This window comes from Aedes albopictus, chromosome 2 (genome assembly GCF_035046485.1).
Source record: "Aedes albopictus strain Foshan chromosome 2, AalbF5, whole genome shotgun sequence".
Lineage (NCBI taxonomy): Eukaryota > Metazoa > Arthropoda > Insecta > Diptera > Culicidae > Aedes > Aedes albopictus.
In genome coordinates, this window is record NC_085137.1 from 419,122,693 (window position 1) to 419,146,994 (window position 24,302).

The window sequence follows — 24,302 nt, forward strand, 5'->3', positions numbered from 1 at the left end:
CTGCAAGCACTCGGAGTTTTCGAGCAACGCATGACGGAGAAGGATGAACCACGAGCTCGCTGCACTTTACGGCGAACGCAGCATCCAGAAGGTGGACAAAGCCGGAAGGAAACGGTGGGCAGGGCATGTTGCAAGGATTCCGGACAACAACCCTGCAAAGCTGGTTTTTGCTACTGATCCGGTTGACACAAGAAGGCCTGGAGCGCAGAGAGCACGATGGGCGGACCAGGTGGAGCGTAACTTGGCGAGCATTGGGCGCGACCGAGGATGGAGAGCGGCAGCCTCAAACCGAGTATTGTGGCGTACTATTGCTGATTATGTCTTGTCTTAAATGTGATTTTGAACAAATAAATATAGGTATGTATGTGTGTGGAAAGTGGCTCCTTCTAGAATTCCACAGAAATTTCTTCCGAAAATCTTCCAGGATTTCCTTCCGCACTTTCTCCACAAACCTTTCTTCAGGGCTCTTCCTGGAGTTCCTACTGGGATTTCCAGGAAGGTTCAAACAAGATTCTTATGGGAGATTGTTTTGGATTCCTTCAGAAGCTACTTCTGGGGCTTTTCCAGTAATTTATTCTAACATTCCTAAACAGAATAACTCTTCACATCCTCCAGGAAGTCCTATCGGCATTTCTGTCGGGATTACTTAAGGAATTCTTTCTGGGAGCTCATAGTATTTCACCAGGTGAACCTTCGTGGGTTCGTTCAATAGTTCTTTCGAGAATTGCTCATAGGTTTGAGGAATATCCTGAGATGACACCAGGAGTTCCGTCTGGGATCCATCTAGGAATTTATCGATTTCTTGTGGAATTTCTGCAAAAGTTGTAAGGTACCCCGGAGCAAGTGAGAATCGGGGGCAAGTGAGATCTATAGCTAGTATTTTTTACTATTTATTTTTAAGACTAACATTCTTCATGGAAAACATAGGTATCACACCTACGGATACTTGGAATACAAAAAATGTTATTGTTTCAACCATAAAGAGACCATATACGTTATTGTTTTTCATATGTAATTTTCAATTCACTAGGTGAGATTGACGTGCTCTACTACATTCGTCGTTTAAAAATAGATTTGTTATTCTACAAATACTTTTTTGGTTTCAGGATAGTATAATTCCAAATAAAATGAAAATGATTTCAAGCGAAAAACCTGTATTTTATTTATATTTATTACTTTTAGTTTACTGTTCTCAGTTGCCCCAGTGCATTTCACTATCTGGGGCAAGTGGGACCTATGAGAATAAACAAACACAATTTTATGGGTTCATCTCGCCTTGTCCAGCCTAAGATGAAATTAGCACGAAAGTCAATGAAAATTGACGCGTTAAGTAATCTACTGTCGAATTATACTTTATAACCTCTATTTAGAAATTCTTGTTTAAAATGGTAAAACCATGGGTAAAACAAAAAAAAACAAAAGCATGTTTTTTTTGGTTTTTTTTTTCTAAATATCTTCCATTATTTTTCCACTTAACGCTGCATAATACATTCTTCTGAGCATTCAGGAATCGTTCATGAAAATCAAAATAGGGAAATGGGCTTTTCAAAATTCATGATAAAAAAAAAAAACATTTTTTAATGATCTTAAGATTATGTAAGGGAGAAGATATTACTGATTTACCAGATTTACTATTGGCGAGATTCATCAACTATATAATATGAAGACCAAGTTTCGAAATCTTTTGTCTCTACACTTTACGGCGCTTTTTGCATAAAAAAATCAATTTATTTTGTATGAGCTGCTAGAGTTGATTTAAGTTTTTTTCCCCAGCGATTTCTTATGTGTTACGTAATTTATGCATGGTACCATAAACCTCTTCTTATTTTAATCTCTAAACATAGTCATTCACATGAGAGATTTATGATTTATGTTACCTTATTTGTTGCAACTTATATTGAGCCCTTTCTAATCTAATCTAATCTAATCTAATCTCACACTAACGCAGCCATTACTTGAATGCATCCTGGAAAATGAAGGCTTTTCAAGTCTATCATTTTTCTTGTCTAACGGCCAGGCCAACTGCGCAGCATGTACCGCAGAGAAGATTTCAAGGAATATAAAGGTTTCAACATAGTCAATATTTGAAAACATTCTACACCTTGAAATCGAGGGGAAAGATGGAAGCGTGGACCTCCCGTACCAAACGCTTCCAGATAACGATATAGATATTTAAACATGTTCGCATGTATTGTCATGGTGATGTATACGGTGATTTGCTAAAAAATATTGATTAGTGCGCCAGGAATGGTGGTAAGATTCTTCACTGAAAAGAGAATAAAGGATTAAGTAATATATACATAAGCGATACGCTCGTTACAGTTACTATTTTTTAAAACATGGTATTATTATACAATGAAATTACCTGAATCCTCCTGAAAAAAAAGGTTTATTAGAAGTTAAAAACAAAACATAAATTAAAACATAACCATTAAAAAAATACATCAAATTTTAATCTGGTATGCTACCACTTTAGGCAGTAAAATAGCAAGATTAAAATTTGATGCAATGTGGTAGATCTTACACCGTAACGAACCTTTCTAAGGTGATCTACCCACGTTACGGGGATGCAACTTATATTGAGCCCTTTGAACAAAAACTCTGAATAGGTCCCACTTGCCCCGTGAAACGCAGTAAATGAAGATTTGCTACACTTTTCATTATATGCATAATATATGGAATGTTAAAATTTTGAAACGGTTTTTATGCACGTTAATAAGTACAAATATACCAACAACGTCTTTTGGGTCCATTGAAATTATTGAAGAATTTGTGTTCTGAAATTTTTGGCATGACAATACCAAATTAGCATTGTTTAGGTCCCACTTGCCCCGGGGTACCTTATCCAAAATTGCTTCTGAAATTCATTCCAGGATTCCTTCAGGCACTCTTTCCAAAGTTCCTGCAGGAGTTGCTTCCGGAATTTTATCAGGTCTTTTCCAGGAATTCCTTTTCTTATTTATTCGGGTTTATTACTCGGTTTGCGAGATTCCTCCATGATTTTTTTTTTTTTGAAATTCTGACATTCATCTAAGAAAACATTCCGGGAATTCTCCAAAAACTTCTTCCAGTATTCCTTCCAGAACTACTTCCGGGATTCCTCCAAAAATATCCGCCGGGTTTCTTACAGGAACATCATTCGGGATTCTTTCGGAAACTCCTTCCAGGGCTCCTCCAAGAACATCTTTCGGGATTCATCCGCATATACTTCTTCCTTGATTCCTTTAGAAACTCGTTCAAGGATTCCTTCTCGGATTATTTTCAGAAACTCCATCCTGGGTACCTCTCAAAAGCTCTTTCCTGTATTCCTCCAGGCGTTCCTTCTGGAGTTTCCGCAGATCCTATTACTCCGAAAGTCCATTCTGGAAATCTCCCGGATGTTGGGAATTCTTCTAAAGTTCAATACGGAATTCATTCAGCAGTTGTTGTGGCATTCTTTGTAGACTTACTAAAAGAGATCCTTTAGGAGTTTCTACACAAATAAGGAATTTCCCTGGAGTTTCTTCTGGGTTTCCATCAATAGCTTCTTCCGGGATTCCATTTTCAAGGATATTCTCTGGAAATCCAAAAAAAAATTGCGGAAGACAATCCAAAAAAAAAAATCTAATGTGAGAATCTCGGTAGGAATTCCTGGCGAAGGAATCCTGGAAGGAATTGCGGAAAGAAACTCGTAAGCAATTCTTGGAGAATTCCTCAATCTCTTAGAACTTAGAGAAATCCCGTAAAGAATTCTGTTACGGCGAAAGTATTAGCACTTTGTCGACACAATTAGTGTGTCAGAAAGGTCAGATCGACGGATGTGTCACGATGGTGAATGGTGTCTTGATGAGTTGAATAGATACGTGAAGCATCGAATGATTGTGACGGAGGAAGTTACATGTATAAAGTTATTTGCAGAATCGGGAAAACTAGGACCAGTGGCCAGTTTTACGGGGGCGGGAGGGTGGCAAGGATGTTGCCGCTGGTAATACTGCAACTAAATGATATGAATATTAAGAAGAGAAATTATGGGGAGAGATCTGTCAAAGAAGATCCGTGTAGTGATGTGCGACGGTGTGGAATTGTAATGAAGCCAATTTATAGTGAAATTACTTAAATTATTGCCTAATTATTACCTAATTTGGAAGAATCCAAGAACTCTTGGAGAAATCTCAAAACAATGTAAGGAATTCCTGGGAAAATGCCAGAAGAAGCTCCTAGAAGAATTCCACCAGGAAGTAATAAATCGGCACACTAACGTGAACCGCACATTTTATTTATTTATTTATTTATTTATTTATTGTAATTCAACTGACTAATAATTGTCTTATTGAATATCTTATCCTACTGTAGATACAAAAACAAAAACAAAGAAACATCAACATATTTAACTTTGCATTCTCACATTAAACATAGGCCTTACATACCAACAACGAAGTTTACAATATTTCCATTCATCATTATTACAACAAAAATAACAAGCTCCGCATTTCAATTCATAAAATTGGATTATCGATTTGGCACCCACGTATCATTTTGTCTATCAACAAACACTCGAAATTTAACTTTATTGGGCCATGTTTGAGGATCAATTTCACGATATTTGAATTGCTTGTCAAGCACAACTTTAAACGAGACATAGTCCATTTTACGCCTATTCCATTTTGATACAAGTTTAGTAACGTCGATACATTTGGGATGTTGCAGTCCGATTGCCTTCGAAACCATCAGCTGTATATCACGTTCCGAAACACTCTCATCGATATTGGATAACAGTAATGAGAACTTGTCGCTTTCCATTGTGCGCTGATGACGTGGTTGACTATCATCATCGTTCAAAGACTCGCACACATCAATTCGATTGAACGTAGACACTGGTGTTGGATGCAGCTTAGCAATATCGACAGCCGTAGACGTAGGAACAATTGCGGGTTTTTTGATGATCGTGGCTATCGTGCTCATGATATCGGCAACGTTACTCTTCAATTCATCGATCTCGGCTTCAATGGGTTTCGCTTTAGGTTTTGGCGTTATCACATCATCATTAGTTGGGTCTGAAGAAACGCCAGGCATAATGCAAAAGCTAGATTGTTGAAATCGATGCATGCAGTCGTCGCACATCCATAAAACGTTTGTAGAGAGAATTCGGAGAACACTCCAATGGATCATTTTCATGTCTGCACAGCTGCCATGAAACATACAAGCACAACCTTTGCAAACAACGTAGAACTCATCTCCCTCTTGGATGCTCAGAGAGCATTTGCGGCATATGCTCATTATTGCAATAAACGGTAATGGCTGATGCAATAAACTTTCACCAAGCTTACGAAATCCGATTATTTATGTTTCAAATTCGTTCGCAGCAGACTACAGAATTCACTTTACTGGAGTACAATTCAAAACTTCACGTAAATCTCATCCTCGGTCTCATCAGCACATGAATTTTCACCGCATATTTAAACAGTACTTCAACAACAAAAAGTAGATAACAGCGACGTTGGTGTCAAAACACAGAACACACAAAACACACAATGGGGATCTTACGATATTTTCAAGTCCAAATCATAAACAACAAGGTCACGAAGCGTCAAAGACTTTAAATTTTCCTTAACAACCGCTGTGTGCAATGCCCTATTCCATTATTAGGGTACTAAAGCCCTACCTTAAGTACCTAGCTTCTTGATTTAAGCCCCAAATGATCCAAAGCTCGACCTGGATTCAATTGAACGCTTACAGCGCCACATAGCAGGAACAATTTTAAACATGTGATTTCTGTATACATTTTTCCAAGTTTTCCCACACTAACATTGGGTGATTCTCGCTGAAAACGGCCCACTATTTACACCTTGTTTTCAAAAAGGTGCCGATTTTCTGAAAGCCCTCGCTAAAAAAGTAAGAAAAATGCATTTGGTTACTAAAATTGATGGATCCCCCGTTAGTTAGAGCCACAACAATTTTGGCAGACCCCTCGATTTTGGTCAAATGGTGGCTCATTTAAACCGTTATAACTCGAAAGTTTCTCAGAAAACCACCTCAAAACGAATTGTTGTTGAAAAGAGGAAAGATAGAGCTACTACTCACAATAATAAAAAGTTGGGTCGGCCATATTGATTTTTTCCGCCATCTTGGATTTTTATACCAAAACATTTTTTTTACCTTGAGGGCAACCACCGATTTTCAAAATTTTTGCATCAATTGAAAGCTGAGACATTTATACATAACATATAAAAAAAATTAGAGATGTCTTTTTCTTCTTTCAAAAGTTATCTGCCGTTTTGTGAATCCTGCCACTGGGCCTGGTGCCAGCCATTTTCATAAATGCAGCGTTATTTCGGAATTTTCACGAACACGAATTTAAATAATGAGTCAACTAATGGAAAGCTGAAGGTTTAAGCTTTTCAAAACACTATAAAAGTTATGAAAACAATGCCCGCATCATTGAGAAACAGTCAAAAACGGAAACGAACCTCTGATTTGGCCAAATTTTCCGGCACGCGCCTTTGTGTATACATGCAGGCGTAAACTCGGATGCTGTTGCATGTCGTTGCCGGTGCGCATGGAAATGTATGGAGAAAACGTGGCTTAATTTACAAAACTGCAGATAACTTTTGATAGGAAAAAAGGCATCTCTAATTTTTTGATATGTTATGTATAAATGCCTCAGCTTTCAATTGATGCAAAAATTTTGAAAATCGGTGGTTGCCCTCATGGTGAAAAAAATGTTTTAGTATAAAAATCCAAGATGGTGGCCAAAATCAATATGGCCGACCCAACTTTTTATTATATTAAATAGTAGCTTTATCTTTCCTCTTTTCAACAACAATTTGTTTTGAGGTGGTTTTCTGAGAAACTTTCGAGTTATAACGGTTTAAGTGAGCCAACATTTAACCAAAATCGAGGGGTCTGCAAAAATTGTTGTTGCTCAAACTAACGGGGGGTCCATCAATTTGAGTAACCAAATGCATTTTTCTTACTTTTTTAGCAAGGGCTTTAAAAAAATCGGCACTTTAAACATTTTTGAAGACAAGGTGTAAATAGTGGGCCGGTCTCAGCGAGAATTACCCATTAAGCTCGTAGAGCGCCCCCATAGACTTTAACGATTTCGTTAAAATTTTGACCGTAGGTACTTTTTGGGAATTCAAAATAACTGATTCAGTGGGGTTAAAGTTTTACATTTTTTTTACATAAGTATCGGTCACCCAATCTTCTAAAAAAGCGATCGCATTAGTTCAACCTCGCAAGCCATCATCACTCGTCCAGTTAAAAACCGAAAGTAAGTACGTGCAACGAATGTTCAAGTGGAATAACAAAAACAAAAACAAAAAACATCTCATCAACAGTTATGTCCATAGCCGTCGTTGTCGTGTTAATCCGGTTCAACAGTATTATAACCTTGAACCGTTATCGGAAATGGCAACTTTCGTTCTACATTTTTGTTTCGCTCGATTTGTAAACATTTCGCGTGTTGGATCTTGTCATTAGCACCGTAATAAACACCCAACGAACAGTCACAGCTCCGGCCGGGTTGGATTGGCTGGCCCATCCACGTGGGTAATTACTCTCTACAGCTTTACACGTATTGTTCTTATTGGGTGGTTTCCATCCGTGTTCGTCATGAACATATTTTTAAATAAGAAGTTCAAACCTACATAGAACGACACTGGAGATAAAATCATTGGAAACCGTTGTCAATAAATTGTGAGAAGGTTTCAAGCGGACCGAAACGTCAGACAATATAGAATGGGGAGATTAGCTAAATTTGTTCTAATGCAACAGAGTAATGGAAGTAGGTATGTGTTAAAGTCTAACAGTGGATCTCAATTCTGTTGGTTCTTTTCACTGTTTTAACCCTCGTGCGAACCTGTGCGAACGCGCTGTTGCTTTTTGTACATCACTTTTAAAAAAAACTCGATTTTTGTATTCAGCATGTTTCAGTTCAGCATTAGCGTGGTGCTAACGTTGGTGGCCAACCGCGTGAGTTACGGAAGGTTAATATATAGCTATAGCGACCATGCGTTTCCATATTTCGGAAACGCCCATGACAAAACGGGATTCCATGTAGGTAGTTGGTTTTTATTTACGCAGGACAAAGTGGCTTTCCATAAGGAGGAATCACTGTTTATATGATAGGCCCCAGTTGAGTGGCCGACTAAAATTTCGTTGCCATTATTATGTTCGTTTGATGACTAAGAGCACCCCATGCCGCGCAATGAACTGTATGATGTCAATAAACGGATGAAAGTAACTGCTTGGTTAATATTCTAAAAAAACAAAGTCGTCACCGGGTGATAAGAGAGGTTGGTTTCATAACTTGCTGATCACTGTCGTCGATTGAATCTGAGCGCGCTCGATCACTGGAAGTAAAATGTCAATCGGTGGCACTGACGTCTACGCTCGAGCCCTTCACCGGCTGCTCGGCGGATCTTCGATTCAATCTCCTGTTTTTTACAAGTTGTGCGATAAGGTCCAAGATCAGCCAGATTACGTTGAGAGGAACGTTTTCGATGGTTTCGAATGACGTCCCAAGCGAACCGCACATACCATTGATTCGTCGATCGCCATCGCAACGTAGCGTAAACCGCATGGAAGTGCAGCAGTGCAATCTGGGAACGCGCAATTTTAGCAAGCACTCACAACAGTTCAATTAACTTGCGCCTGTCGTGAGCATAGGCACGAGATTCAGGGTGTGCGCCGCCGCGCACATTCACCGATTCACATAGTCGACGGCGGTTCATCTACAGTTCAAGTAACAATTAAATGAGTGAGTTGTGGGCAATGCACGGGAACGGCCTAGACTGGACCGATTGACCTATAGCGTCGCTATGCGCTATAGCAAGTGCCACGGTAATTGTAGTCAATGTTTGATTTTAACACTTTCTTCCTAGATGATACGTTTCTTACGTAAGGTGGCGTGAAGGAAGGAGTTCAAAAATCTATTGTGGGTCATTGTTCACAGGGTTGGTTATTTACTAATAAACTGTTTGGGGACCAATATAAGGCATGCACTCGAAAAAAAAATGCACAACAGAAAATAATGTATAACTTTGGATCAAGCTTTTGATTGAACGCATTCAAACAGCTGGTTTTTTAAACAGTTACCGTATAGTATGTACAGGGGATAGACAAAATGATCGGGACAGGCAAAATTTTTACTTTTCAAAAAATGTCCAATTAGCTGTAACATTTCGAAAAATGCATCAAATATTTTCAAATTTTCACTGTAAGTTGATCAACTAGTTGTGTATCAGTGGACAGAATTTGGAATAGATCGGACTATTCTGCACGAAGTTATGAGTGTTTCAGAAAAAGGTAGAATTATCCGATAGCCATCTTTGAGCTGTTATATCAACGGATTCAATGAACTGAATGCAATGAAATTTTGTCCATTTATGACTTATATAATGAGCTTTTCAAAACGCTTGACTCAACTTGAAATTATTAACAAGAGAAATAGTTATAGCGATTTCATTAATTTTATGATTTTTTTAGTAAATTGGTCTATTTTTAATATGTATCCCATTACTTTTTCAATGAATTGCCGGCTATGTTATTACTTTCTTTCAACACATATCTGTATTCAAGACAATTAGAGGAAATTTAAATAAACTATAATAAGCATCTTGAATTTTGAAACGATGTTGAAATTTAGGAAAATTTGGTGTTTTATTAGAAAAATAGTCTAATCGTCATAATTTTCTTCCGTGTTCAGAACTTTAAGTTAAGTTAAAAGTTTTTCAAAGCTCATTGTATAAGTCATAAATGATCAAAATTTCATGGCATTCGGTTCATTGAATCCGGAGATATAACAGCTCAAAGTTGGCTATCGAATAATTATACCTTTTTCTAGAATCTCTATAATTTCGTGCAGAACAGTCCGAAATTTGTCCACTGATACACAACTAGTTGATCAACTTACAGTCAAAATTTGAGAATATTTGATGCACTTTTCGAAAAGTTACAGCTATTTGAAAATTTTTCGAGAAATGAAAGTTTTCCTGTTCCGATCATTTTGTCTATCCCCTGTATAGATGATGCCATGAAAATTTCATAAAAATCGGTAAAGTATAGGCAAAGATATCGCAGACGCACCATTGTAAAAATGGATTTGGCTATAACTTTGCTAATGATAAACCTGTGCTTGTTAGGGGAATATCTGTATGTAAAAAAAAAATCGTGTTAAGTACTGTTGACTCGAGCCGAGTCAAGTACAAGACAATGAATACGACCTTACAGTTGAGGTCGAAATACGTATCTGTCAAAGGATGCAAATTCTTAGGGGCATTCAAAGGAACAGTACTTAACACGATTTTTTTACTTATAACTTACCTGTTAGTTTTAAAAACGTCTGAAAATTTGACTGTAGGTTCCCGACCTAATACATATTAAAGTGGTGATAATTTCATCAAAATCGGTTCGGCACTTTTTTTTCTAGAAATCAAAACTTAAACCGCGTCTGAGTAAATTTATGCATTTTTTAATAAAGCTGAGGTCCGTGTGCACTATTAGGACTGTAGAACTGTCCATACTGCCCCGAATCTTGTCAAAATTTGACAGCGTTACACTATCCGTCATAAGTACGGACTCACAAAAAGTATTGCAACAATATTGCATCACCCTGACTCACCTCGATATCTCTAAAACCAGAACACTTACAAAAATGATGCCTTCAGAAAAGTTGTTGCATTTGGTCTTCTGAATAACTTTCCTGAAGACAGCATCTTCGTAAGTCCTCAGGTTTTGGAGATATCTAAGTGAGTCAGTGTGATGCAATATTGCTGCAATACTTTTTGTGAGTCCGTACTTATGACGGATAGTGTATATTCAACTGTTCTCAGTAAAATTTTGAGCCATTTTGGATGAACAAAGTTAGAACACGTTGAATATCACAATAAAGAAAACATGTTTGATTATTGCGACATTTGGCCGCATATACGACCACAACTTTTTTATAGGTCAGATCAAATTGAATGAAATTACCTCATAATGTTTCCCTTTACATACAGAAAAAAAAAATCATCAAAGGCGGTTGAGAATTTCCGCCTCTAGAGCTAAAAGAGTAAAAAAGAATTTTCGGTGGCATCAAATTCAAAAAATCACATTTTTACGTCTGCGATATCTTTGCCAATACTTTACCGATTTTTATGAAATTTTCATCTACACATGCTGTACAGTAACTGTTCAAAAAATCAGCTGTTTGGATGCGTTCAATCAAAAGTTTTACATTTTTTTTCGAGTACAGGCCTTAGCCGAAACGGTTAACACGTGGGCATACTGCAATACTGTTCTGAGGATAACAGGATCGATTCCCGATCTTTTTTTCATTTTCTTGAAGGATTCCCAAATTTAATGTTTCAGATATTGTACAATATTAAAATATTGTTAGTCGATTTATTCATTCAGTATTTCCCATCAAACTTGTAGCATATTCACAAACTAGGAATCACCAGTTTACTACCGAAATCAACATGAGACTCCCAAGATAACGGGATTCGCAAAATAAACCATGCCAATGTGGTGTGCGTGCGTTACAAACTCGAGTGGCACAGTGCGCAAAAATCCGCCATTACCTGCGACATTGGCGGTTGTATTTTGTTTTATCCAAAATGCGATGTTTAAATAAAAAATGTAAGAAAACGACAAGAGCTAGAAGTTTGGTGTCAACAAACGAATTGTAGAGTGAATATGGAATACAACTTTGCCTCACAAGAGAGTGTAGTTTATCACACATTTTTCATAGATAATTGACAAAAACAAGCAGAAAAATACTACTTTTAAGTTTCTTCGCTCTATAAAACGAAGTCTTTTTTAACAGAATTAACGGGTTTAAAAGTTTAATAATCTTTCGAATGAGAGTCAACCAATTTTTTTTTTGATATACATAACAATTTCCGTCATCTAAAAACGAGTTGAACATTTTTTTAAATGTTTCTTTTTAATAAGCAATTTTATGAATTTCGATTTTTGATTTTTGATTTTTGTTGTTTTTATTTTTGAACATCTCTACACTTCTATATTTTTCCTAGAATCCTATTTGGGATACCAATTTTTTAAGATTTTTTTTTTAAGTTACAGCTATTTCACCATTTTATGCAAAGTGAAATTGTTGCCTGTCCCGATCATTTTGTCTGTACACTCCTAAATTTCCTTAAAGTTATACGAAAAAAAAATCCATGGAAAAAAAAAATAATAAAAATATTTCAAAAATAATCATAAAATCAATGTTTTCGATTTTATGATTATTTTTGAAATATTTTTATTATTTTTTTTCCATGGAATTTTTTTTTCGAGTAACTTTAAGGAAATTTAAGAGTGTACAGACAAAATGATCGGGACAGGCAACAATTTCACTTTGCATAAAATGGTGAAATAGCTGTAACTTTTTAAAAAGTGCATCAAAAAATCTATTTTTTTTTCTGGAAGCTCTTTAATTAGTTGTGTATGGTCGATATCGACCATACACAATATGGTTAAAATTTGGGAAAGATCGGGCATTTCTACATGGAGTTAGAAAGATTCTATAAAAGTCATAACTATCTGATAGCCAATTTTGAACTGTTATATCTCCAGATTCAATGAACCGATGCAATGCAATTTTGAGTGTTTATGACTCATATACAATAGACGTTCGGTCGGTGCAAAGGGTTTAACTGCAATGCTTTTTAACTGCAAGTCCGGTAAGTGCAACAAATTTGCAGTTATCGTACCGCTATCCGTCAAAACGGTGCGCCAAGTTAGCCCAAATGAACAATCGAATAAATTTCTCGTTCATTTAACGTCAATTGATGGGTTGTTGACGCTTATCTGACGTTACAGTTACCAAATTTCGTTCGCTAAGTGAAACGTAAACATGTTGCAGTTCTCAAACGTCTACTGTAATGAGCTTTGAATAAAATTGACATAACTTGAAATTATTAATAAAAAAAAGAAACAGCGATTTGATTTATTTTATGATTTTTTTAGAAAATGTGTCTAATTTTAATATGCTTCCCATTACTTTTTCAATTTATTTCAGGTTATTTTGTTACTTTCTGTCAAAACATATCCATATTGAAGTCAATTAGAGAGAATTCAAATAAACTATATGTAATTATCATCTTGAATTTTGAAGCGATGTTGAAATTTAATATAATTTGGTGTTATATCAGAAAAATAAACTAAACGCTGAACGGGCTCGTTTAGAAGTTAACCATCAATGTTAACTTCTTTTCCCGATCAGCCTAGATAGCTGTGTAGTGTCGGTAGCGGTTGTCTCAATTGGCTAAGAATAACACTACGGACCACCTGTTCCGGGGGTAAAAGTCCACCAAACAGGGAACCCCAATCCAAGGTAACGTAGGTAGATCGCCTTTATGTGTTGCGTTACGGTTCAAGATCTACCAAACCGAACCCTAGTGACATCCGGTTTGTCAAGTTGGGGTAATGTATTTTGGTAATAAGGATTCATGGTATAAAGTCCTTGTTACTAGTGACAGTTTCTAAAATTGCATTTATTCTGCCTTGCTGATAGTTAAAGAATCGGACTTTGCCCACCCGAGACTACACTTGATGTTAGGAAAACAAACATGCTTTACGTATCTAACTGCGTACTAACCTATCAAGGACTGTTATGTTGTGGTAATTCAAGGACTCACGTGCATTCTTATTGCAGAATACATTCTCTAATTTGACAGAGTTTTGCAACTAGCCTAAAGTCCCGGGTTTTTCTATGTTGTCCTGGGACTAAACTAGAAGCAAGACATGGATGGGGCTAGAGTTCCGATGCATGGATAAATATCAGTACCACCGTTTTGTGTTTCTCAGAATACAAATAGATTGTGTTTGATTAGGGGCGCTCTTTCACTGGGATTTAAATCTCTATGATAACGGGACCTTTTCATCGCAATCGATTTCTTGCACCTCTGGGATAACAAACAGGAACTGTACAGAAATCGATGCTTCATTGCCTCTCAATGACAATGGAGTAGTACGACATGCACTAAATACTAAGGATACGGGTAATGCCACAAAAGATCTAAATACTGGTCGCAGTGGCTCACCCGAACAAAAAAAAAAAAACGCTATAATTTTCTTCCATGGTAACAATTTTAGGTTATGTCAAAAGGTTTTGGAAGCTTATTATATAAGTCATGAACGCTTGAGCATTGGTTCATTGAATCCGGAGATAGGGTAAGGGAGGTATTTTGGACCCCTTTAGGAAGTGGAAGAACAATTCAGCGAAAAAAGAAAGTTTCCCCTTCAAAATATGGATAATTTCAGTAGGCATTACGTAGAGCAACATGTTTTCTGTCGAAAAAGGCCAAACAGAACTTAAAATTGTTGTATTAAATACAATAAATATCAAAACTCCTGAAGGATCTCGGGCTTGTATTTTGGACCTCCTGATTTTATTTTGGACCATCAAGTGCACATATTTTGGCCCACCAAATTAAACTTCAATTGATTGATGAAATGAAAGCCACCTCAGCAAAAATTTAAACATAGTTAAAACTACGTGAAGTTTACATCTTTTCTATTCATTTTTTAGGCAGGGAACGTTTAAAAATTAAGTAACGGTAAAAAAAGATGAAATGTTGTTGCAATTGCCAGTTTTTACGCATTGTAGTACAGTAAGGACCCGATTTTGTCAGCCCCATTTTGCGACGAACTTTTTGCTCTCATTATCTTACGATCACAATTTAAGCAATTTATTATTATTTATCATCAAACTACAGCTGAGATGCAGAACATAGAGGAATAAAAAATTTGAAAAACTGTTCAAGTTTTTGAAGAGAGCAGAAAATGTGTTCCGAAAAGGGGCTGACAAAATCGGGTCACTTATGTATGATGTTTCATAAAAAATGTTACGCAAAACGTGTATTTATTAACTATTGCATGACGTCAGTCACCATGCATAAATTACGTAACGCATTCTAGAAGTGTGAAAGTTTAGTGATTTTGCTAAATATAAAGGCGTTCCACACATATTGTAATGAGTGGAAAGGCCATCAAAAATAAAGTAATTTGAATGAAACGTAAATTGTCAAACATACATTAGATAACACATTGTCTCAGTCATCAACTGATTGACGAGAAGGACAACTTTTCTAAACTAGGTGACTGAACACCTGAAAACTTCAACTTGTTGAAAAGTTGTTAAAACACAAATCAAATCAAAATTTTTAACTTGGCGAAAAGTTGTTAGAACAAATCGAACCCACAACAATCTCATTGTAAAATAAACGTATAACAACCCAGATCACGGGAGGTCCCAACTTATTCTATTTATCTGTTTTTAGAGTACATTAAATACATTGGCATGAATATTTTCTCCCTTAAGAAGGAACTGGAGAGATGGATCTGACAGGTGGTCCAAAATATGTTCACATCTGATTATGTTGAACATATTTTGGCCATAGCTCAAACCTCCATTTTAGTAAATATTATCGCTCCACCGAGGTTAAGAACAGTTTATTTTGAGTTCTTACAATGCCCTAACTACATTCACATGAAATAAATATTTATTTGTTAAATTTAATACCTCTTCGAAGCCGACTACAAATTTGTCACCTTCTTTGTTTTTGGTGCTTTTCGGTGCGTTTCATTGGAAGTGAAAACATTTTCTCTATTTTTAATACTGAACAGCATATTTAACTGACATCCAAAATAAAGGCCATGACATAGTTGAATACTTTTCGTGTTCCAATTAAAATTTACCAAGATTTAGTAGAGATTATGTGATAAATATCATAAAACTCCCTAGGTGGGCCAAAATACCTGCCCGGTCCAAAATACCTCCACTACCCTATAATTGAACTGTTACAAAAGAAATGATGACATCTAAAATGTGGTTTAATCATCAATTTTTCAATGATTTAGAAATAAATAAAAACTTACTTTAAGAGATTCCTAAAACCTTTTTTAAAAAATACAGAACAGTCCTATAATATCAGCAAAAATATTTATGTTTTGATTGTCCAGGCAGCAAAAAATACGAAAATGCTCAAAATTTACCCCGTCTAAAGGAGCGGTTGGTTACTAGAGGGCTAAAACCTGATACAAATTAGACCATTTTCAAGTTATGATCCTCTATCACCTCTTATAAGGTTTGCCCTCACGAATCTAATATATGTATAGCCGCTTTTGCTCAAATTCAGTAGGAATAATCTTTACTAGAAATAATTAGACCCGAAATTGTTTGTATCGCATTAGGATAATGATTTTGAAAATAGGGTGGTCCAAAAACGATATTTTTCTTCTTTAATTTTTAAACCATTATAACTTTTGAACTAACGAACCGATTCGTATTTTTTTTTATGAATGAAAAGATTTTTAGTTCTAGATTAAGAAAAAATATCTCGAAACAGGTCTAGTGAACTTTAATATGCTGAAATGGTAAAAATATCAGTTTTTTATGATTTTCACAATGTTGGACTGCAACGACTATACTGTTTCAGGAATTTTCAACGAAACTTTTTGCAATTTTTTCATAACATATTTCAAAAAAATCGATATGTTCTTCAATCCGTTTTTGAGCTGCATTTTTTTTTTGAAGAATTCACGTTTTGTGCTCAAATATGTACGTAATGAAATAACCGTGCTTCTCCATCACTTTAAAATAGCCGCTTATTTAATTTAATTTTATTTATTTTTCTATACACAGTCACACTGGGTGAACTTTAGTTGGTAAAAAATATCAGCGAATTTTCCTCCATGAATTCTTTCAGGCATTCCTTCAGAAGTTCCTTCTAAATTCCTTCTGATTTTCGTATGGAAGTTTCTTCTCAGATGTTTTCTGTAGTTTTTTTTCCAATATTCATTCAGGAGCTCCTTCTTGAATTCCTCCAGGAGTGCCTTCAGAGATTGATATGAGATTTCTCCGAGGGTTCACCAGGAGTTCCTACTGAAATTAGTCCAGCAGTTTCTACTAGTGTTCTGGTGTTCCTCCAGTTGAACAGCGGGGTGAAGTTGATCATTATGGAGTTTATTTTGTTTATTTTGTTTATTTACTCATAATTCAACTGACTTTTGAAGTCTTATTGAATAACTTAAAACTATGGATACGAAACTACATTCAAAGCATACGAACTACAAACAATTATTGCAAAAAAAAAAAAAATATTACATTTAAAAATCATCATAAATTTTCCTATTTTCAGAAATAAAAATCAAACCTACACATACAAATCACATTCTACACAGTTAACATCATCAAATTTCATTTACATTCAGAAGAGACAAAACTATCTGTGACAAAATAACTAGTAACATTCAAATTCATTGACAATGACAATGAGGCTTCCACGTTTCATTGTGATTGTGACGCCCCTCGGGCGATACGCACCTTACATCGTCGACCTTGGTTCGTCGATCGTCGGTACAATTGACATTCTATTGTCCGATAGGACAATTGACGTGATCACTGGATATGACAGCAAAGGAGTTGAGAAAAACGCTGATTCATGATGATGTGTGGAATATGCAGTGAAAAATCAGAAAACTATTTGAGAATAATTCGTGCCTATAATTGAATTCCGTGAAATGTTCTTAATCTAGTTAAAAGTGAAGTATTTACTAACTTATTTAGCAAATGAAATCGAGAAATTTATTATTTTCTTACCCAGATAGCTATTACCTGCGTTAAATTCTTAGTCAACAAGTGACTAGTAATCAATTTGTTATTCTAAAAATTGTTTATCCTACAACTAATATCTAACTTATCAAGGTAAGAACACATAAGTGAATGGATCAAAATATATCCTAAACGTTGTAAATCTAATGTTTCATGCAGCTAAACTTAAGTACGGAGGAGACCTGATCCAGACAATTGAGGTAGAAGAGATTTGAGAGGCACTAAACGTAAGCAAAATGAATTACAATGTCAATCTCGTAATAACAAAACTTTATATTAAAGGAAATTTTAACCAGCCAAAAGTTTGCGTTGGTTCATTTTTTCGGAAGACGATCCCTCCAGTTGGCGCGGCCAACATAGGTTAACAAATTCTCTTATTTTGACATTCTTTGGCCATATACCCGGATCCATAGCTCGTGTTTTCCATCCCTTATCAATGACAACTTTGAAAGAAATAAAATCGGGTTTTCTGCAACGATTCCATTTGGAAGCCAATTTTACTACATCGATGCGCTCGGGTTGCGGAGTACCTATTGCTCGAGAGACCATCACATGTATATCCCGTTCGGTTGCACTTTCATCAATATTTGTGACAAACAATGAGAAGTCGTCGTCGTCATCTGCAGTGCGCAGCTTCTCATTACTCTGCGTGTGTGGGGCATTCATATCGGTTTCGTTGTGTAGTTCGGACGATGCGATGGGTGTCGAATGAAGCAGCGAAACACGACTCGAGAAGACTGCTGGAGCCGGTGGTATAGCTTTCGACAGCATTTCGAGAATTCCCGCCACAGTTGATTTTAACTCTTTCACTTCTTCTGCAATCGTTTTTGCGTTCGTTGGTTTGCTTGTAGGATCGGATGAGATACCGTCTCTCACTCTCCGGAACTTATCGATACAGATATCGCACATCCAAATGATGTTCAACGAGAGGGTGCACACATCTTCTTCGCTTAGTCCAACACAGTTAGCGTGATAAAGTCCCGCGCAATCTCCTTCGCAAACTGTGAATAGTTCGGTAGTAGAGTCGACACTTTTGGAGCATTTTCGGCAAGTTCTATCTCTTTCCATTGCCGATCAGGAATGGCAGTTACTGCTAAAGAGATACGTAGCAAAATAACTTTGTATTTTCGTTATTTCCTGAATCGCAACGATGTCCACGGCACTAAACTGGCACAATTATTCTCAATTTAGTTGAAAATCGGAGTTTTCGACTAGCGAAGTTGGATTTTTCTCCAAATCCATGCGTCGGACCTAACTTCGGAAGTGGTGCGCTGTATAGTAAACCTGGTCCGTTATACAGCGCACCACTTCCGAAGTTAGGTCCGACGCATGGATTTGGAGAAAAATCCAACTTCACTAGTCGAAAATTCCGGGATTCAACTGCACGTACAATATGTTCAATCACGGTTGTCCGATCTAAACGTACCTTCAACCAACGTTAAAAACAACCGAAAAAAGCAATTACACTAAATTCTGTTTTTACGCGATTTTTTGTTCCGCGTAAAAAAAATCGTGTAAAAAAAGTTTTCAAAACTTTTTTTATCGGATCATCCTAAAATTTTGACAGGGTATCAAGGATGATAAGAGAGATCTCTGGTAGAAATTTGAGCCCCATCGGAAGTAAATTGCGACCAGGAGAGAAGAATCTTTCCAAAAACACATCGCGTAATTTCGAGAAAATCGTGTAAAAAAAATCGTGTAAAATAAAACCGCGTAAAAAAAGATCGTGTAAAAAAAGAATTTAGTGTAATTGAGGAGCAAAAGCAGCTTCGGGATAAACGGTACGACACGTAGACATTTGACAAAAGAGTTCACTTTCCAACCGCTGAGGACGCTACAGTTTTGTTTCAATGGAAAAACTTGACGTAAATCAATTGTGCCAGATTTTACATAACAATATCGATTTTTTTTTGGATGTGTATTAAAACTGGGTAAAAAGACTGCCCCCCATCAACGCATTGGATATCAGACTACTTACAAAAGAAAAACGATGTTTTGTCATTAATTTTAGGACCCTATGCTACCCATGATCGCATATCAGTCCCATATTTGCTGGGTTTCCTATTCACATGAGACAGTTATGCGATCATAGGCAGTATTGCCTAAGAGGACGGAGAAGTCTCTACGCATTTCCTCTTCCATCCCTCAGCAGCCGCAAGGACGTGGCCAGGTCAGCTCTCGGCCGTTGGAGGATTGCACCAATCTTGTCTTAGAGTAAGTGATTAGTCCTAAATCTCTGTGCATTGGTAACGGATGGGAAGGGGATAACTCTCATAACAGCGGTATACGACTGTACCACCTACGAATTTGTGCGACTTGCCTAATGCTAATGCTGATTTCGCTTATATCGTAGTCAATTTAATACCAATTGATTGTAATTTTATTATAAATTGCTACGTACCTCACCGCATACAAAAAGTCAGCGCAATCAGTATAACCTTCACCGAGACTGTTATAGTTTCGTGATGACTCTAAGCATTTCCCTGAATTTATTTGGCTTAACATGTTACTTGGGCAAGGTGGCTACCCAACTCTACAGTTTAACATCGCTCTGGGCTTTGTAATTTGACAAGTTCTGCTGTAGGAAAATACGATTTTCAGAAAATCCGATTAATTTGTCTGCTTTTTGGATGACATGGGCCCATGCATGGGCCTTAATGTAAACATAAGATTCGGAAAGATGAAAGAGCTGTATATTGGCCTGTATATCATGTACAAACCGTATTAAGACCGGGCATGAAATCTAGACTGTTCTTGAGAAAAATCTAGATTCACTTGGAGTATTCAAGCGAGAGCTGGTGTTTGTTCAACCAGACGGTGTTTTGCAACGGGTTCACATTTGCGAGTACATTATCAAATTAGGTAAATCAATTTAGAATGTGTATTTTAGAACAAAGAATCGCGAAAACATTGAAACGCATTATCGTTTCATGATGACTCGTGAAAAACAAGTTTGTTTTTCATTTGCCTTTCGATCTTCATCGCTGAACGCTCACATGGTTTTCTTCGGTTGGCAAACACCTTATTCGCTGAAACTGCGGAAAACGTTCAATTAACATGTAATGTCAGATCCGGTGAACCCATCTAATTACATGCATTTAATTATAAACAATTTCGAAAAGAATTTTCCCGATCGAGAGCAATGGCGACGGTGGCGGCGGCAGAAGCTCATCACATCTATAGAACACCCCGCATTTGAAATCACAGCGCGCACACTCTCTGACCGACCACCAGCCGTTGAAACTTTCCCACCATTTAGTACTCTGGGGGTTCAATTCGCTCTGACCGGATCTATCATCTCTCCTCATCGGACGGCCGGGCCGGGCGGTTTAATTGAAGAGTCGTAGAAAAAGTATTTACTCCGGCGGACAAACACGTCATAGAGCGCGAGCCGAGCGGTCAATTGCCGTCGTCGGTGCGAATTCCATCTCCATCCTTGATGCGCTTATCTGCTGTTACTCTGTGCGCCACGCCGCTCAGTGCGAAAGTAAAAGCGGCTTGATCTGGCGTCATAATCGCTGACTGATTTTAGTGTAGCTCCTCCTCTTCTCTTCTTGGCGTAACGTCCTCACTGGGACAAAGCCTGCTTCTCAGCTTAGTGTTCTATGAGCACTTCCACAGTTTTTAACTGAGAGCTTCCTCTGCCAATGACCATTTTGCATGTGTATATCGTGTGGCAGGCACGAAGATACTCTATGCCCAAGGAAGTCAAGGAAATTTCCTTTACGGAAAGATCCTGGACCGACCGGGAATCGAACCCGTCACCCTCAGCATGGTCATGCTGAATACCCGTGCGTTTACCACCTCGGCTATATGGGATTTTAGTGTAGCATTTGCGGTAGAATCGCGATTGGACCGGAGATGCTGTCGTCATCCCCCCGCGGTTTACTGATGGTAACGGGCGGCGGCGGCGTTAGCTACCTAGGGGGATGTAAATCAAATATTGGCACATAGGAAGGTACTAGTGAAGCAGATTCACGGTCTACGAGGCAGGAAAGAAGCTTCTTACTAAATGTTTAACATTTGGCCTTTTGGACTATTTGCGCGGCGTGAGCGAAAATGTCGTTTGAGTGCGCACTGCCAGGAATCGAAGACGCAATGTAAAACACAAGTTCTGGTTGTTGGGATGTATTTGAAGGCTAGTTTGAGAAATTTAATAGGAACACATTGTTGTATGTGTGAATTGGGTTCTTTAGGGGTATCTAGATTATTGCATAATCGGAATCTCCGTCCCAAAATTAGTCGAAATCCAAAATTTCATCATTTTTGGTGCCCGGGAACTATTTTTAAAATGCATTTAAAGTTTGTATGGGGAAAATTTTTTGTTCGGGGCGAACTGTCACTTTATCGATTGAACTGTCATTCTATCCACGGAAATTAAAACTGTTTTGTTTGTTTAACCATCAAAACGAAGGAATTGGAACGCAATAAAATCACGTTATACTCAGAAAAATGAGCTCTTTCGATTAGGATAACGAAAATGTCAATATTTAATTCACTAAACAACCCAATTGTTTATCCTACCATATCGCTAGAACCATAAACGTGTTTTCCTTTTAACTTCACAGCACAGTATGACCAATCTTTCACACGCTCCCTACAAATTATTGTGGATTTAGCACTAAATTGGTGTCGGAATAACTTCATTGACTTCCGCTGCCTTTCCTATGCGTTAAACATAACGTCGGAAGTACAGGTATACCTCGATTTAGTGGACCCTCGATTATATAGACCCTCGATTTTATGTACTTCGATTTTATGTTTCAGTTTAATACTTGCAGTTTGTATCATGATGACTTTTAATGCAGGAGTTTTCAGCCCTTTTGAAACGCGGAGCATTTTAATCAATAAATTATTTTGTGGAGCTCCCATATTAGACCCATATGACAAAATGTGTGATAAATTATTTTTTGTGCTCTCATGGTAAAATCAGAGCTGTTAGCCAAGGTTCCCCGATTCCAGCATCCCTTCACGTGTACATTTCTAAGGATGAATTCCTGGAGGAATCTCTGAAGGAACCGCTTGATCAATTTGTGAAGGAGCTGCTGGGACAACTTCTGAAAGAATCCATGGAGCAACTTTTAAGGAAATCCCTGCCGAAATTTCTGAAGTAATTCTAATAATATTTAAGAAGTCTCTTAAGCATCGCTGAAAATAATTCAGAAGGAATTTAAAAAAAAAGGTGAAGAAAATTTTAAATAAATTTCTGAATGAATTTCTGAAAAAAAGAAATATTTTTAGAATCCATAGATGGATTTTGTGAAGATGTTCCGGAAGGAATAACTGGAAACTCCTGGTGGAATACCTAACAAAATCTCTGGAGATATTAGAAAAAAAAATCCTGGAGAAATCCCTAAATAAGTCCAAAACATTTTTTAATGAATTCCTTGAGATATCCATAGGGAAATTCTTTGAGGTATGCTTGGAGGAAATCCTGAAAGTATTTCTGAGAAAATACATAGAGGAATACCCGACGGAAATTCTGATGAAATCTCTGTGTCAATTTCTACAGGAATTTCTGCAAGAATATCTTCCAGCCTTTCCATAGCAATCCTCTGTAGAAGTATACAAAATCTATAGAAAATTTTCTGAAGTAATCTTGGAGGATTTCCATAGACTTTCTTAAGAAATCCTTGGAGCAATTTTTGAAATATTTTGAAGGAACACCTAAAGGAACGTGAATGAATTTTAGGTTTTTTTTCTTAATAATCTCTTGTAGAATTCCTAAAGCAATCTTTGGAGACAGTTCTTTAGAAAGCTTCTGAGAAAATTTTGAAAGAGTTTTGAACGTCTGATTCTCAATGTATCCGTGAATTATATTCTAAAAAAGTTCAATGAATATTTTTGAGAAACTTCATGGATGAATGCTTTGAAAAAAAATCTGGAAAAATCTCTATTAAAGAAATCCGAAGAAAGTCGTAGATGATATTTCTAGAACAATCCATGCAAAAATTTTTGAACCCATTTTTTAAGCTACCCGTGCAAAGGTGTTCTTGGTGAAATTCCTAAATGACTAACTAAAGTCTAAGGGAATCTCTAGAAGATTTGGTGAAACAAATTCTGGCTGAATTTCGTTGGGATTTCCTGGATATCTTTTTGAAGTAAATCTACAAGCACTTTCCAAAGAAGTCCCTGAAAGAATTTCATTAAGAAGATTTTTTCAGGAACTCGTAAAAGATTTTTTATCCTGGGAGCCGTCGAGTCGTGAATTGAGTACACGCACCATGAAAAATGCACGCATGTGGTACACAGCGTGAGCACGGCGTCACTGCAGGTAGTGAAAGATGCGACTGCTTGAGGGTTAAACGAATCCTAGAATTGATTTCAGCAAGGGTCCATGAAAGAATTATCGAAAAATCTATAGAAGTTTGTTCAAAGCCATCCTTGGAGAAATTTGTAAAGAAATCCATGGAGGAAAATCTGGAGATATTTTTGAAGAAATCATTGTTAGAATAAATTAATATGATATTATAAAAGCCATGGAAGATTATCTGAAAGAACCTCTCAAAAAATTTGTGAAGGAACCCCAAGGGTAGTTTCTACAGAAATCCTTGGAGAAAATTCCCGAATGGTTCTTACATTTTTTTTAAGGAGACCCTGGAGGAATTTCTTGAGAAATTCCAGGAAGTTTCTTTGACAGAAGTTTGAATTAAAAAAAAACCTTGGAGTAGTTTCTAAAGCAACCCCCGGAGAAAGTTTTGGAATGAATCCTTGG

General features: G+C 37.0%; 2 protein-coding genes and 1 long non-coding RNA gene across 3 annotated transcripts in view; 2 read left to right on the forward strand and 1 right to left on the reverse strand.

The window, feature by feature from the left end:
* LOC109417806 (dnaJ homolog subfamily C member 22) overlaps window positions 1-24,302 on the forward strand; it is a 263,856-nt gene that overhangs the window by 192,808 nt on the left and 46,746 nt on the right. The window lies entirely within an intron of this gene.
* The window catches only part of LOC109426759 (uncharacterized), a 202,979-nt gene that overhangs the window by 82,327 nt on the left and 96,350 nt on the right, over window positions 1-24,302 (reverse strand). The window lies entirely within an intron of this gene.
* On the forward strand, window positions 16,564-18,772 carry LOC134287349 (uncharacterized). Its single transcript, XR_009997237.1, has 3 exons — window positions 16,564-17,517; window positions 17,580-17,680; window positions 17,747-18,772. It is a non-coding gene; the product is annotated as an uncharacterized LOC134287349 (long non-coding RNA).